General features: G+C 45.2%; 1 protein-coding gene across 2 annotated transcripts in view; it reads right to left on the bottom strand.

Annotated features, from left to right (window-relative positions):
* ccser1 (coiled-coil serine-rich protein 1) overlaps positions 1 to 13,642 on the bottom strand; it is a 118,463-nt gene that overhangs the window by 41,019 nt on the left and 63,802 nt on the right. The gene's annotated exons all lie outside the window — the stretch shown is intronic.

Raw genomic sequence — 13,642 nt, forward strand, 5'->3', positions numbered from 1 at the left:
AGAGTTGGGGATTATCCAGTGACGATCGCAGCAATCAGGAATTAATGACGACATCGTGAATGAAAGAAGGTCGCAGAGAAGGCAGTGATGGTTGTGTCATCGAGAGGAGGAAACGCTGTACGCCGATCAGGCACAACATTAGGACCCCTGACATGGGAAGTTAATAACACTGAACATCTTGTGACAATTCAATGTTCTGCTGGGAAACTTTTGGACATGATATTGTACAGCAGCCATCCCTAACAGGATGCAACCTGACACAGACACACACACAAAAAATGTATAGGACCCAAAGACCCCCACTAATAACATCCTGTTGCCAGACACAAAAGGACAGCCTCAGATGGACCATGTCCATTCTCTGATGACTGTTACAAAGACACAAGGGAGACCTACACAATACTAGGAAGGTGGTCATGATGTTATGCCTGATCGGTGCGTATGAAAACCACCTGCTGCAGCTAAAACAAAATAAATAAATAAATAAAATGAGCCAGAAATAACAAAGTTAAGGAAAGAAAAGGAAGTATGCCTCTTGACACCTGAGTTAAAATGTTAATCTGGTTCTTGACCTTTTAGAAACATATCTAAAGGGGATGGGAGCCAGCAGGAGTTCACACATGCACACACGCCTGCTGCAGTCACACTCCGGCTCTCCAATTATGTTAGCCCGCTACTCAAATATATTAACATGTGAGCTCAGATACGGCGTTTGATACTGAAAGCTGGGGGACCTCGGAGGAACAGGGGGAGAGAGACGATAACACGGAGGGGGGAAAAAAGAGCAGGGGGGACAGCGAAACAGGCGATCGACGAAAAAGTAGGAGGGACGGAGGGTGAGACAGCGTTTGAGGAGGGCAGGCGGAGGAGCCGGAAGCCTCGCTTCATTCATTACAGATAAGAGTAGTCATAGGTCAGCAGACGACACACACTTGTGCAGCATCGCATGCATGCCGTGGCGCACACTGGACGCTTTGTCCGCCTTCACCACTCGTCACTGAATAGATGTTGCTTTCATCTGTGTCTCTCCTCTCATTTCGATGGGCGGCGGCAGGCTGGCATTTTTTTCTTTGCCATGTTTCTCTCAATTTTCATCCCGCTTCATATTTACCCTCCCGAGCATCTCGGCCACTTCACGTCCCTGTCCTGTTCTTGTCTGAAGTCGAGTACCTGCCCTCTGCTCTTTCCGTATTTTGCTCCCCGTGTCAGAGATGGACACTGGGCTTTTGATCATTTGGTTTTCATGCGTACATTCTTGGATTTATGAGTAACACACATAAAATTAAAAGAGATTGTGCCTCTTAAATGTGGTCCTCAAACTGACTGCGGTCTGTGTACGGTGAAATAGTAGCTCTAGATTCAGTTGCTCATTTTCGTTTCGTTTCACATTTCTCATACAGGGCGGTGTGATATCAACAGCTGAAGCTCAACACAATTCATTTTCCCACAGCTTCTTTCGCAAGTTTTTATTTGTCCGCAACTTGACAGTTTCTCCTCGTTTCCCTCGCCCTCTCTGTCACTCTTTCTCGCGGCCTTCACAAATAGCCGTCTTTTCCTTTTCTTTATGCCGTTCCCTCTCCGCCTCCGACTCCCCGGCTGTCCTTCTGTCCCGTCCAACTTACTCCGGTGTACCGGGTGTCATTGTTCACATAATTATTTATTAACGTGTTTATGACACCACCGTCCCTGTCTGTCTGTCGCTGCCATCTGTGCCCAGTTAGGTGCCCGCCTCCCTGTGCCGTTGTGCCCTGCCCGTGGGGGAGACAGCCATACAAGGGGGCACAGATCAGAGACTCCCACACAAACGCATGCACGCTCTCACTTTCTCTGTTCTCCTTTCTTAAGATGTGCAAACACCCCCACACACACACACACAACACACACACACACACACACACACACACAAACACACACACACCTTCTGCTGACAGCCCCCTGCACCGCCCCTGGGGCTAGGTCGGGTTAGCCGGGATGAGAGGCACGCAGCGGTAGCCACCACAGTCCCTTCTGTCCTGTCCTGTTTTGCCCTGTTTGCTTTGTACTCTTGTGTCAGTGTTACGTGTATGAGAAGTGGCAGTGGCAGAACCTTGATAAAGTTATTTAGAGGACAGGAGACGGCGGAGTAAAGACCTGTAAGAAAGCTACTTATGCATCACCTGGGAATGTGTCATCAAGCTTTAAGGGCCACAATAAAGCAACTTATTGTTGTCACTCGCATTCAGGAAGGTGTGCGGCGACGCCGTAAATAGCTTCTTAATGCTCAGACACGAAAAGCCAGGTTGCTTTCACCTAAACAAAATCCTGAATCGGGCATAAAGCGGTTAGTCATTCAGCATTATGTGAAGGGATATTTTTATTGACTGCAACATATGGCTAGGTGATGTAAGTGAAATGCTAATGCAACCTGAACCCAATCCTGGAGTATTTAAGTATTTGGCGGAGGGCCATTTATGTGACAGAGAGAGGAGGAGGAGGACAATGAGAGACGAGAGGAAACGGAAACGGAGAGAGAGATAAACGAGGAAACCAGGGGAGGGAGGGTGACATGAAGATAGAGGGACGCAGCGAAAGCCTGCGAGGCTGTGGGGGCATTGTGATCATGCATCCTGGATCTCAATAACCAAACAGAACAAATACTTTCCATCACTTCTCATCCCGCTCGGCTCCTCTCACAAGCCATTCCAAGTCCCCGGCCATCCATTCCCTCAACATGATCTCGATCTGTTGGCTTTTTCACTCCTTGGCAGTCCGTCTCTCCCTCATCTCCTCCGCTCCCCACGGCAGCTCGCTTTCATCCCCTTCTCTCTCTCTCTCTCTTTTTTTTTTTTTTTTTGCTGCATTTCTCGCCACGTTTCTTCAGCTCTCGCCGTCACTATAACTTGCTCACCGAACACAAGACTGGGAGGAAAGGCTGCCAGAGGAGGTGGTCCTGGTGGCCCCTATCAAGAGGGGTAGAGGAGTGTGGGTACTTCCTCGGGGAGAGTGCCTCATTAGCGTGAATGGTACACAGGAGAGCGTGTAGCAACTGTGTGTATGTGTCTGTTTGAGTGCCTCTGTCTATAATTAGGAGTCACAGTGAGAGGCACCGTGGATCACAGTTAGATAAGTGCTCTGGCAGCTAGCCAGCGTTGGAGATAGCCTCATGCGCCAGCAGAATCATGCACACACCCACAAACGCACGCCCCCGCCCCCCCCCCCCCCCCCCCCCTCTTCTGTGGTTCTTAAATGGCAGGGGAGTGCGGCTGCCGGGGAGGATTTGGCTTCGGTCTCCTCTGAAATGCACCACCTGCAGATGGCAGGGGCCAGTAGGACGCATCCAGTTTTTACCTTGACAATATCTGTCTCCAGCTGGAATCCACATCCGCACACACACACCCACACCCACACACCTGTACTCTCTCGTCCGCCTGTCTGAGGCAGGCGGCGAGGGAATCACAATGTGTACCCCGAAATAGAGGATCAAAGGTGCGATCCAGCCACATATGCACGCGCGCACACTGGAGGGCTCATGAGAAGGAACCATCTTTGCCCCTCTTTCAACCCCAGGACAGCTTTGGCAAACGTGTGCAAAACACACACACACAACACTTTCCCCAAAAGTGCAAAAAAAATAAAATAAAAATAAAAAAAAAAAAATCTTTCATTTCGGCACGACTGCCACTGGGCAGGCTTGAATACCCACACACACAAACACACACACACCCAAACACACAAGGTGTCTCTTTTTAAGTCTCTCCAGCTGCTATCCCTTCCCACTATTTATTCAGGACCACCAGGACCACAGGCATATACTGTATATTAACACATGTACTAACACTGCTGGCTGCCCAGTAAATGTAGATGCTTGCTTTACAAGGTACTTAATCACAAAGAGTGAGTGTATTTACAATTCAAATGAACTCGCAGAAGCCCAGATCCACCGGGACGCTCTTGTGTTGAGCCTTTATGGGGTTCTGGAAAACACTTCATCCTAACGTCATGTTTTACGGCTTTGGTCTGAGTTTTAAGACTGCGCTGTCTGTGACATCATCTGCGGCTTCAGGATGCCGACAGGTTTATCACTCAGTGCCATATTACTGTCTGTCTGGGGGATGACATTTCAAATTTTCTAATTTCTTGGAGCCCGAAGGGGCCAAACGTGCCTCCAAAACATGAGCCAAATGACGATGTATCATGGAGAAAAAAAAATGTCAAAGGTTTCAAGATTCAGTTTCAGAAGTCAAAGTTATTTTCAACAATGCACAAGGTGTACAGTTTGTATTTTTTTTTTTTTGGCACTGGACATTTTAAGAAGGCTTTCCTGGCTTCATCGCTCAGTGACAGTGACAGAGGATGCCGCACGGTTTCACCTTGCTAAATAAAAGGGGTTTAGCTCATTACCATTATTTGGACTGCAACAGGTCCAGAAGTGAGTAATAATTCAACAGCACAGCATTACTGTCAGTCCTTGAGGAGTTTAATGAGCACACACACAAAACAGCAAGATGATGAGACATTTCTTGCAGCAAATCTGGGATGTTTTTGCAAAAATAACTTAGCCACACACACACATACAGACAAATAAGAATACACTCACACCTAGGCAAGGAAGTGCGTAGGTGCCCTTGCATAAATGAAGCAACCAAATGCCACTCTAATGGCTTTCACTGTCTCTTTATGCTTTAACCTTCAAAAACAGAAGTTATTTCCCTCAAAGGCAAGTTTTATAGTTAACATTAGATGCGTCCTCTCTGACTGAAGACTTTGTTATTTGTGTGCACTTGTTTTATGATGTGCTTTATGAACTGTGCGTGTGCGTGTGTGTGTGTGTGTGTGTGTGTGTGTGTGTGTGTGTTATCTAACGCGAGCGTGACTAGGGGTGAGGTGGGGATCCTGTTTGGATAAGGTCACGGGTCGCGCAGGTCAGTAAAAAGCCACTGTGTGGTGACAGGTGGGGTTGCTGCAGTTCATAGTGCAATGACAGGCAGGGTTAGAGTTCACACAGGAACAGGAGGAGAGGAGGGCTGGGACACTGCATTCACATGTTGGTATTCTGAATCCTAAAGCATGCTCGACTACATTCCATCACAGTGCAGCAAAGGTAGGAAGGGATTAGACATTTTAAAAAGTACGATTTGTTTAGCTTTCCTCCCCTGAGGCATTTTCCACTTTGGGAAAGTCCTCTACTCCCCTGCAACATAATATTTTCTGTGCAGTATCTCACTTGCAAACCTTTCACCCAATCTGCTCCCTGATATAATTTCCCTGACTTTGCTGTGAAATCACAATACACCTACACATACACCTAAGCTTTTAAACCCCTTTAAGACAGTTGATAAACTCCTTTAAAACAATAGGAACCACTTTGTGAACTACTGCACTCTTGATGTTAAGTTATCAAGAGGGCACATACCATTCTTCTTTGTTGCACTTTACAGTTAAAATAATGTCACGTAAATAGTAAAGCACTGCGATAAAACACACACTTTGATCCTTCAAATGTTCTAAAATTTGATCTTAAATGCTCGCGAGAGCACAGAGGTGGGGTGTATTGTCGTTTTTCAATATCTGAATCCGTGTCATCTGTCATGATCATCGGCCTATAACAGAAATTATATGCACCGTCGCATTGCAATAGAACAGAAATTACCTGTACCACTATCTTATGCCTGACCAGAGATTCTCTTCCCCTCTGACATAAAACACAGAAAATATTACATTGTCTTTTACAGCAACTTTGAGCAGACAGAGCTGTTCTGCTACACTTAAACCGTGGGTCTCGATCCCTTTGGGTAGGGTTAGCTCAGATAGGCACAATAGGCAGCATTCCTGTCTACTTTACAGGACAAGGCAGTGCAGGTGGCATTCAACAAACACAAGGTATCGATACCAGGACTTGATTTATGCTTAAAACCGGCTCTTGTTATTACAGCATCCGCAGTGATTTCACTTCACACAACCAGCATCTCTTTGTCTATTTTAATGTGAATCAGACATGAAATGTTTGATGATATGACTCGTTTTTCTCTTATCGCATTTCCTCTTATCAAGTATATTCCACTTAGACTATAAAAAAATAGTAAAGTGTGGAAAAACTAAATGACACCTGAGGCTCTTATAAATGAACATTCTGATTGTGGAGAAGGAACGAATCGGCTGATTTGTGAAGTAAAACAATCGCAGATCGGAGTTTAATCAACGGAGAGCCGCGCAGAATAATCAAGCCTTAGTACCCAGACCCCCTGTTCTCCAATCTACTACATCAAGGTAGACCACTACAAGACACAGTCACGTCCAGTCAGGTGATATCAGAACAGAGACACTCACTCAGTTGTCTCCGTGATGAAAAAGTGGCGCTCCCATGCGCCTTGGTGCCCTGGAAACAAAAAACATGATGACACGGATAGCAACCAATTAAAAAGGAAAAAGAAAAGAAAAGAGGGGAGCGGAGAAATGGAGGATTTGTTGTTAGATCAAGAGAGAAACAAAAGTTTAGATTTCAAACATAACCTCTAACAGACTATCTGGAGCACAGGTCCAAGAGAACTGGGCAAATCGAGTCACTGACGCAAAGCAAGCACGTGCTATGTCATTCATTCATTCATTCACACACTCTACATGACTACAGTACACATGTACATCTGCCTGCTACTATTAAAAGACCCAGCAGCATGCACTGGATGCAAACTCGCTTTTCATCTGCAGTTCTGATGGGCTGTGACACTGGCTTCGATGAGCAGAAGGGAAAATAGATCAAGTGGGTGACACCACGGCAAAGTACAGGGTTTATAAATACCAGTGGTTTGCTCTTCATGTTCCCACACAGGGTTGTTCTTTGTGTACCCACACACAGACACGCTTGCCAAAAACTACAAATGTTACAGCAGTTCCACAACAATGTGCTCAGAGGCTTCTGAGACAAGGACACAGTTTTTGGGCAAACATGTAGGCGCAACGTCCGCGGTATCTTCTTCCTACCGTACCGTGCGTTATCCATGTTTATGTTGACCCAGCTGGCTTTATTCTATTCATGTTCCTAAACTCTGATAGAAAATGTCTGGGAAAATGTCTAAACGCTGCATGGACTTTGAGGACACCAGTTTCCATATAAAATTACATTTAAATGATCATCCGTTATCACGCTGCTCTAATAGTAGTAATTTACTTTGGCAAGTATGTTGTATTTTCTAAGCTGATTGCATGTAACTGCTCCACTAGTATCACAGGCCCTTTAGCCTTAATACAAGGCTCTGGTCAGGAGCTGAGGACATAAATGAGTGGCTGCTTTGTAGTGGCAAAACCATTGTTACATAATGATGTGTTAACAGTATTTTTGCCTGCTAAAGAGGCCTTTGGCGGTGAGAGTAATGTGTTATTATGGATGATCTAAAATAGTTCTTTTGCTCCTTTTTCTTCAGAATTTCACAACATCATCAAGCAAAATTATACGGTAAAATAAACATGTTGCTGCAACTTAGCAACAGGACTATTTATGAAGCTGGCATGACACTGGTAAAGGGGTATTATATTGATACTTTACAGTTAAGATACTGACAAATTTCACTGTTGCAGGGCAGCTTTAGAGGGACAGCAGCACACAGAAACAAAGGCAAGCGAGTTGTTCATATGACGATGCAGTTTATATATAAATGACGGAAAGACAGCACACAGTGCACCGGTGTGCACAGTGCAGTACACTTCATGGCCACGCAGAGAAGTGCTGTTGCACGGTTTTCAGTGGTGACACACCACACGTACTCTCTCAACGTTCAGAAAAATCTCAGAAGAGGAGATGAGATGAGAGGAGAGGGTTAACAAGAGCCGGAGAGGAACTGTAATACAGGATGAGTAGTGACAGGGAGGGCCAAGGCAGGGTGAAAGAGTAACGGTAATAAAGGAAATGAGGGAATGTGAACACAGTGGCGTACAGGTGAAAGGCTGATCGTAAAGATGGGAATGGGCGAAGGCAGAGCGAAAGGATATCACGGAATGGGTGAGAGCCCCGCGAACGACGTGACGGTGATGGGGGGAAAGGAGGAAAACAGAGGAAGAGGAAGCAAAAAAAATAAGCATTCGGGAAGCTAAAAGTAATAAGGAGGGCAGGAGAAGGGGGGAGAGAGAGAGGGGAGGGAAGGGGGAGGATGAGGCGGAGGGGAAAGGTGGTAAAGGGACAGGGGCAGAGGAAGGAGAACCAATATCAAGATGGAGAAAGAGATCAGAGCAAAGAAAATAGATGAATATGTGCTACGAGTAAGGGACAGGAAAAGCAAGGACGGTGTTTTTATACCGTGGCACAAAAGAGGAGGAAAGGAGGAATTAGAAAAATCAGAACATTTACACAGAAAGGGGTAAAAGATGGAAGGACAAGAAGTCAGGTGGACGTAAAAAGAAAAATGTATAAAAACTCTAAGTAGGGCAGAAAACTACGCAAATCATGCTGCTCCCATTTCTCTCCGTCTTCCTTTCTTCTTCCCATCCCTCCTAACAGCACTATTACTCAGTAAGGAATAGGCTGTACAAAATGATCTAGTTTACAGGAATAGGAGTTGAAGACCTACATAGTCACAATCAGCACCGGACCCCACATCCTCCTTCTTAAAGTGGCACAGACGTGGAGAGCACTGATGACGCAGATTCATGTGATCTTATCTCAGCGTACATATTGATTCAGGGTTCCCATGGCCGGGAAGACACACGAAGACCAGCTAGCAGCATTCATTAGCAGTGACCCATCAACAGGGCGAACGTGGCCCGTGTCAGCAGTAATAAGGATACACGAGTCGGGGGAATGCTAGCCCGGAGGTGTCTTTTCTCCCGGAGTCCCTCGATCAATGGCTGTGAACAAAAATATCGAGTTCCAGAACAAAATGGAAAAGAAAAATAATCAATGACTGTTTTGTCTTAGTTGGTACAAGCGTTGAGACATTTTTGAAAAGTGACACAAGTTGGTCAGTGCCATTACCGCTACTGACTGGGACTGTTTTGGGAAGAGGACAAAGGAATGTGTCCGAGAACTAAAACGACTGAACTCCTAATATATCTCCAAATCATGACATGACCAGAAAGACGCACTGACGCTACAGAAACGTCCATATCAGCTGAAAGAGATGAGCGCGGTTGGACTCACTCCATTTTAAATACATACCGAAGTCTATACGTGGGAGATTTATTGATAAATTTGCGCTCTCCGAGGTTGACCCCCGCATGGAGAAGGCGGCGCTTAAGAGATTTTCATCTCAACCTCGTGATTTCGACAACGCACGGGGACACGTCTGAATATTTATTTCTGCTTTTCTTCCCGCCCCGTGTTGACATCAGCCGTCAGGGGCTTCTGGTTATCTAATTATATCTAAATATTTATCTGCCACAGCTGTGAGCCATCTCCATAGAAACTGACAAATCTGAGATGTTGTGCAAGGACTGGTTGTAAATGCATCTATGCATGCCACATAAGAATAAAAAAAAGTATAAGTGATGCACCAACTATATATAATAGTAAATGCATCCCCATGCAATTTTATTGTACATACTTTGAATACTCACGAGTACTCATGGATACTCATTACTCATGAGAGGCTGTGGAGTAGATGAATGTGCTCATTTAGATGTGTGATTCTTGCCTTCGTGTGTGTACTTTACACCGGTGACTTTGCAGGAGGGACAATGTGCCAGAATATATCCATAGGCCAATGTAAAAATCCGCTCCACAAAAAATGAATGACAGACAAAGAGGGAAGAATCTGCATGATGTACTTAAATGTCTCTCTGTTCAATTCTCACAGTCCACAAACAGACAATAAACGCCCCACAATATCCTTCCGCTCCTCTCCTCAGGAGCTTCTTTTCAGAGCCGGGAAGCGGAGACGGGTAAGTCGGAAGCAAGGGGAGAATAGGAGAAAGAAATAAGAGTCACGAAAAAAAAAAAAGAAAAGTTGCTCTGAGAATAGAAAATGACAGATGAAGAGACTCAGGACGACAGAGTGAGAAAGGGAACAAGAGCGAGCAAACCTTTGAGAGCTTTTGACCCCCCCTCCCCTCCCCTCCCTCTCCCCTCCTCCCTTAAAACGTTCATTTTAAGAATGCCCATGAAATTAGCTGGCTGAAAGAAAGCAATCTCAATCGATTCAATCCCCTCACGAAAAAAAAAAAAAAAAGAAACTTTCAAACGGCCACCACACCTTCAGCTCTGTGAGCCTCTGCAGGACATAAAATAGCTCCTCGCCTTTTCTCTCTAACCTCCCCTCTTTTCACACTCTTTCTCAGTTTCCCCCCCTCGCCTTACTTGCCAATTGTACAATGACACGCTCACAGAAAGAGAAATCTCTAAGTGCAGAATTGAATAAACGGGGTCGGTCCACACACATCAATTTGTGTTAGGCTCACACTACGCTGCCACCTGTCAGCTTCAGGTGGATATCTGGGGCTTTTCTCAGCGGCCTGTTTGACGAGGTCCAAGAACACCACTTGTAGTGCCATTATTGGACACACAGTCTACCTAAAAACCCTTTTAGTGTGTGACCTACACAATTATAACATAACCTTCCAACGCTTAATGTTTAATGTAGCTGTGCACTTCGTAAGAGAACCACTCGCAACTTATTGTTTCTGCTAATAGACATGGTTTTATAGTGCATTTATTCAGCTGTTGAGGTTGAACTTCTTTCAGCACTGATTTAATCCAACAATCTGCCTGCACACCAAAGATAAAATCAGGCTGGGCTTCCTTTACAGCTGGAGAAGGTCACAAGGACCAAGCTGACATCTGGATTGAGAGGGTTTTTTCAACTAAATTTCTTGTTGAACTGGATTACCTACATAAATCAAGAAAATAAATAAGGTGGGCCAGAGAGTACAGGGTGCATGATTAATGCAAAATGGCTAACTGCTCATTCTGGCTTTGACAAATCTACGGCTATGAAAAAAATAACGGCACAAGTTGAGATTTGAGATTTATGCAAACAAATCTATCCGCAAAGGGTAAGGCATGCACTCCAGCAATTCGAATAAGTTTTCCTTTTCTTGACCTCCCTTGAACTCAACGACACATAAAGCAGCCACGTTGAAGTAGAATATAAGACGAATGGTGTCCCATAGAAATGCAACTTTGGGCCAACTTTTCGCAGAGAGTTGGGGGGGGTGGGAGGCGTCCCTAGGTCAGAGCGTCCGATGCAGGGAAACCAGGGCAGGAGAATCCCTGGTGAATTCCTGGAGGCCTGGAAACCTGGGTGAGGAGGGGATGGGAGAGGAGAGGAGAGGAGAGGAGAGGAGAGGAGAGGACTTTTGACAGCTAACTTCTGCCCTTCCAGGATCAACGAACAAAGGCAGGAGGAGGAAGATAAGGAGGACGACAGACTGAGGAAAAGTAAGAGGACGTCCCAGAAAAGAGGGAGAGGGAGGCAGCGGGAGAGAGAGGAAGAGTGAGACGGTCGACCCCGTGAAGTGGCAGAAGCAGTAGAAATAGCTGCCCCACTTGTAGACACACTTTTTGTTGCTAGCCAACTGTCCCTGATGCACTGGGGTGGCTAACCTATATAGGCTCGCTCAATGCCGCAGCATTTCCCACACACTCACAAACATACATGAACACACACACACACACACACACACACACACAGTCGCTCTCCCTCTGTTTCAGACACACATGCTTGCAAACATAGGAGAAAATCAGGCCACACATGCTGTAAGCTACTGCTGAGTTAAGTCACCTGGGCTGCTAGCGTAGCTTGCTAGCGGGCAACCAGCTGCTCCTCTAATTAACAGTCCATCTACTCAAGGAGTCTGAGCATATGGGGGACTCTATAGGTAACGTACTCATAATAGCCACTCGCCTCAGTACTGGTCAGACTCCCCAGAGCCGGGCGAACTGTATTTGGTAGATAAGGTTGATATCTACCTGACCAGACACAATGCGGTTAAAACAGTTTAGGAAAATGACAATACCTCCAACACAGTGATGAGCATGTGAAACAGATACGTGACTATTGTCCTACTCATCACCCTTTTCCACCTGCGGAGCAGATGAGACACTTAGTGACACTTCTGGAATTCAAATGATTATGTGCCAATTAATGAAAGCACTTCACCTCAGAGATGTGATATAATTGAGCGAATCTCTAAAGATTAAGTCCCTCCTCGCGTGCACTGTACTGCAGGAGCGACGACGGAGCGTCTTTTTCCGCTACCTGGCGACCCCGGTGAAGCAAATCAAGATGATTGTGTGAAATTAGTTTTAATTAAATTAATTAAAATCAATCACAACGTCAGGAAAAGAAAACACCAGAGCTCGGGGTCTCAAACAACGTAAAAATCTGTTACCTCTCAACATAACGTGTTTTTGGATCTTTAGCCCAGAGTCAAACCTTGACAACAGTTAATGGCATCACAGTGTTATATTGACTTTGCTGTCTGACATTAGAACTACTTCACAAAACATGTACAGAAACACAGGCACTTGCAAACATGCGTGCATGGATACATATTTGTACGGCGACTCACATTGCACATACTCCTCTCTTTAGCCTGAAATACCACCAAACATACAATTACAAGACAGACAGAGTGAGTTATTGTGCGTTCATGTGTAAGAAAGCCGAGTGAAGAAAGGAAGAGATGTACAAAAAAGAATCAAAAGACAGGAGAATGATAGCAGGTGTGATAAAATTATAGGATTCGGTGCTGTGCATACAGATGCAGCAGCCGAGTGGCATTTCTCTGAGGCTAAGTAAGGTCTTCGCCTCTCTAACACCTGTTTTCATGACTCACTGTGCATCATAGAGGAAACAAAGTAGGGGGAGTGTCATTAGCAATCTTCCACTACACTGCAATTTCGATGTCAAGATTCACTGTGTTTTGTGGCTGTCTGTGTGGAACTGGTCAAGGGAACATTGTGTAAAGTGCAACTAGAGCTGTGCCGTTTTAGATTTATGTTCACGTGCTTGTCCGTTTCACGTGCATTTTACATTTTTCCGACAATAACTTCACAACCCACAACAGTTTGATATCCGTCAATGTAAAGATTAAGGGTTTGATCTGCACGTTTCACACAGGTCTGTCCATTCACCTGATTGACTCACTTTATCGTTGTCTGTGAGTGGCACATGAGCGCATGTGTCAAAACCTCAAATGTGGCATTGTTGCAGCCCAAATCCACACGCCACATTTGCTGGAAATATCTAATCTCGAGCTTCTTTTGTCACCAGGATGCTGCCAATTACCCACACAAAGTCCACCCACCCATCTGGTAAGTTATTCTGCGCCACCTTCAAGATTACAGAGAAAATTTCACGACAGTCTGGAAAAAGCAACTTTACGTAACGTAATGTGGTGGAGCGGAATCACAACAGTTCATTTACCTGCAATAGTTGACTTTATAGATTCAGTACACGAGTTTATTCTCCACTGCAAAACTTTCAGTAGAAGATGCATTGTTTTCCAAATTCATATTTTTTTTCAAGAAGAAACCCAAAGACGTATCAGGCTCTAACTTATAATATGCACCTATAATTTGCAGCACACGCAGCAGCTAACGGACGTGCACATGGAGAACCTGACTGCACCTGGAAGAAGCCTTGATTGATGGAACTAGCATTCTCGAGTGTGCATACAACTGTTCTCTCATCTCTCCCTCTCAGTGTGACTGGCATGTGCTAAAACATAAATAAAT

The sequence above is a fragment of the Mugil cephalus genome, chromosome 8 (genome assembly GCF_022458985.1).
Source record: "Mugil cephalus isolate CIBA_MC_2020 chromosome 8, CIBA_Mcephalus_1.1, whole genome shotgun sequence".
Lineage (NCBI taxonomy): Eukaryota > Metazoa > Chordata > Actinopteri > Mugiliformes > Mugilidae > Mugil > Mugil cephalus.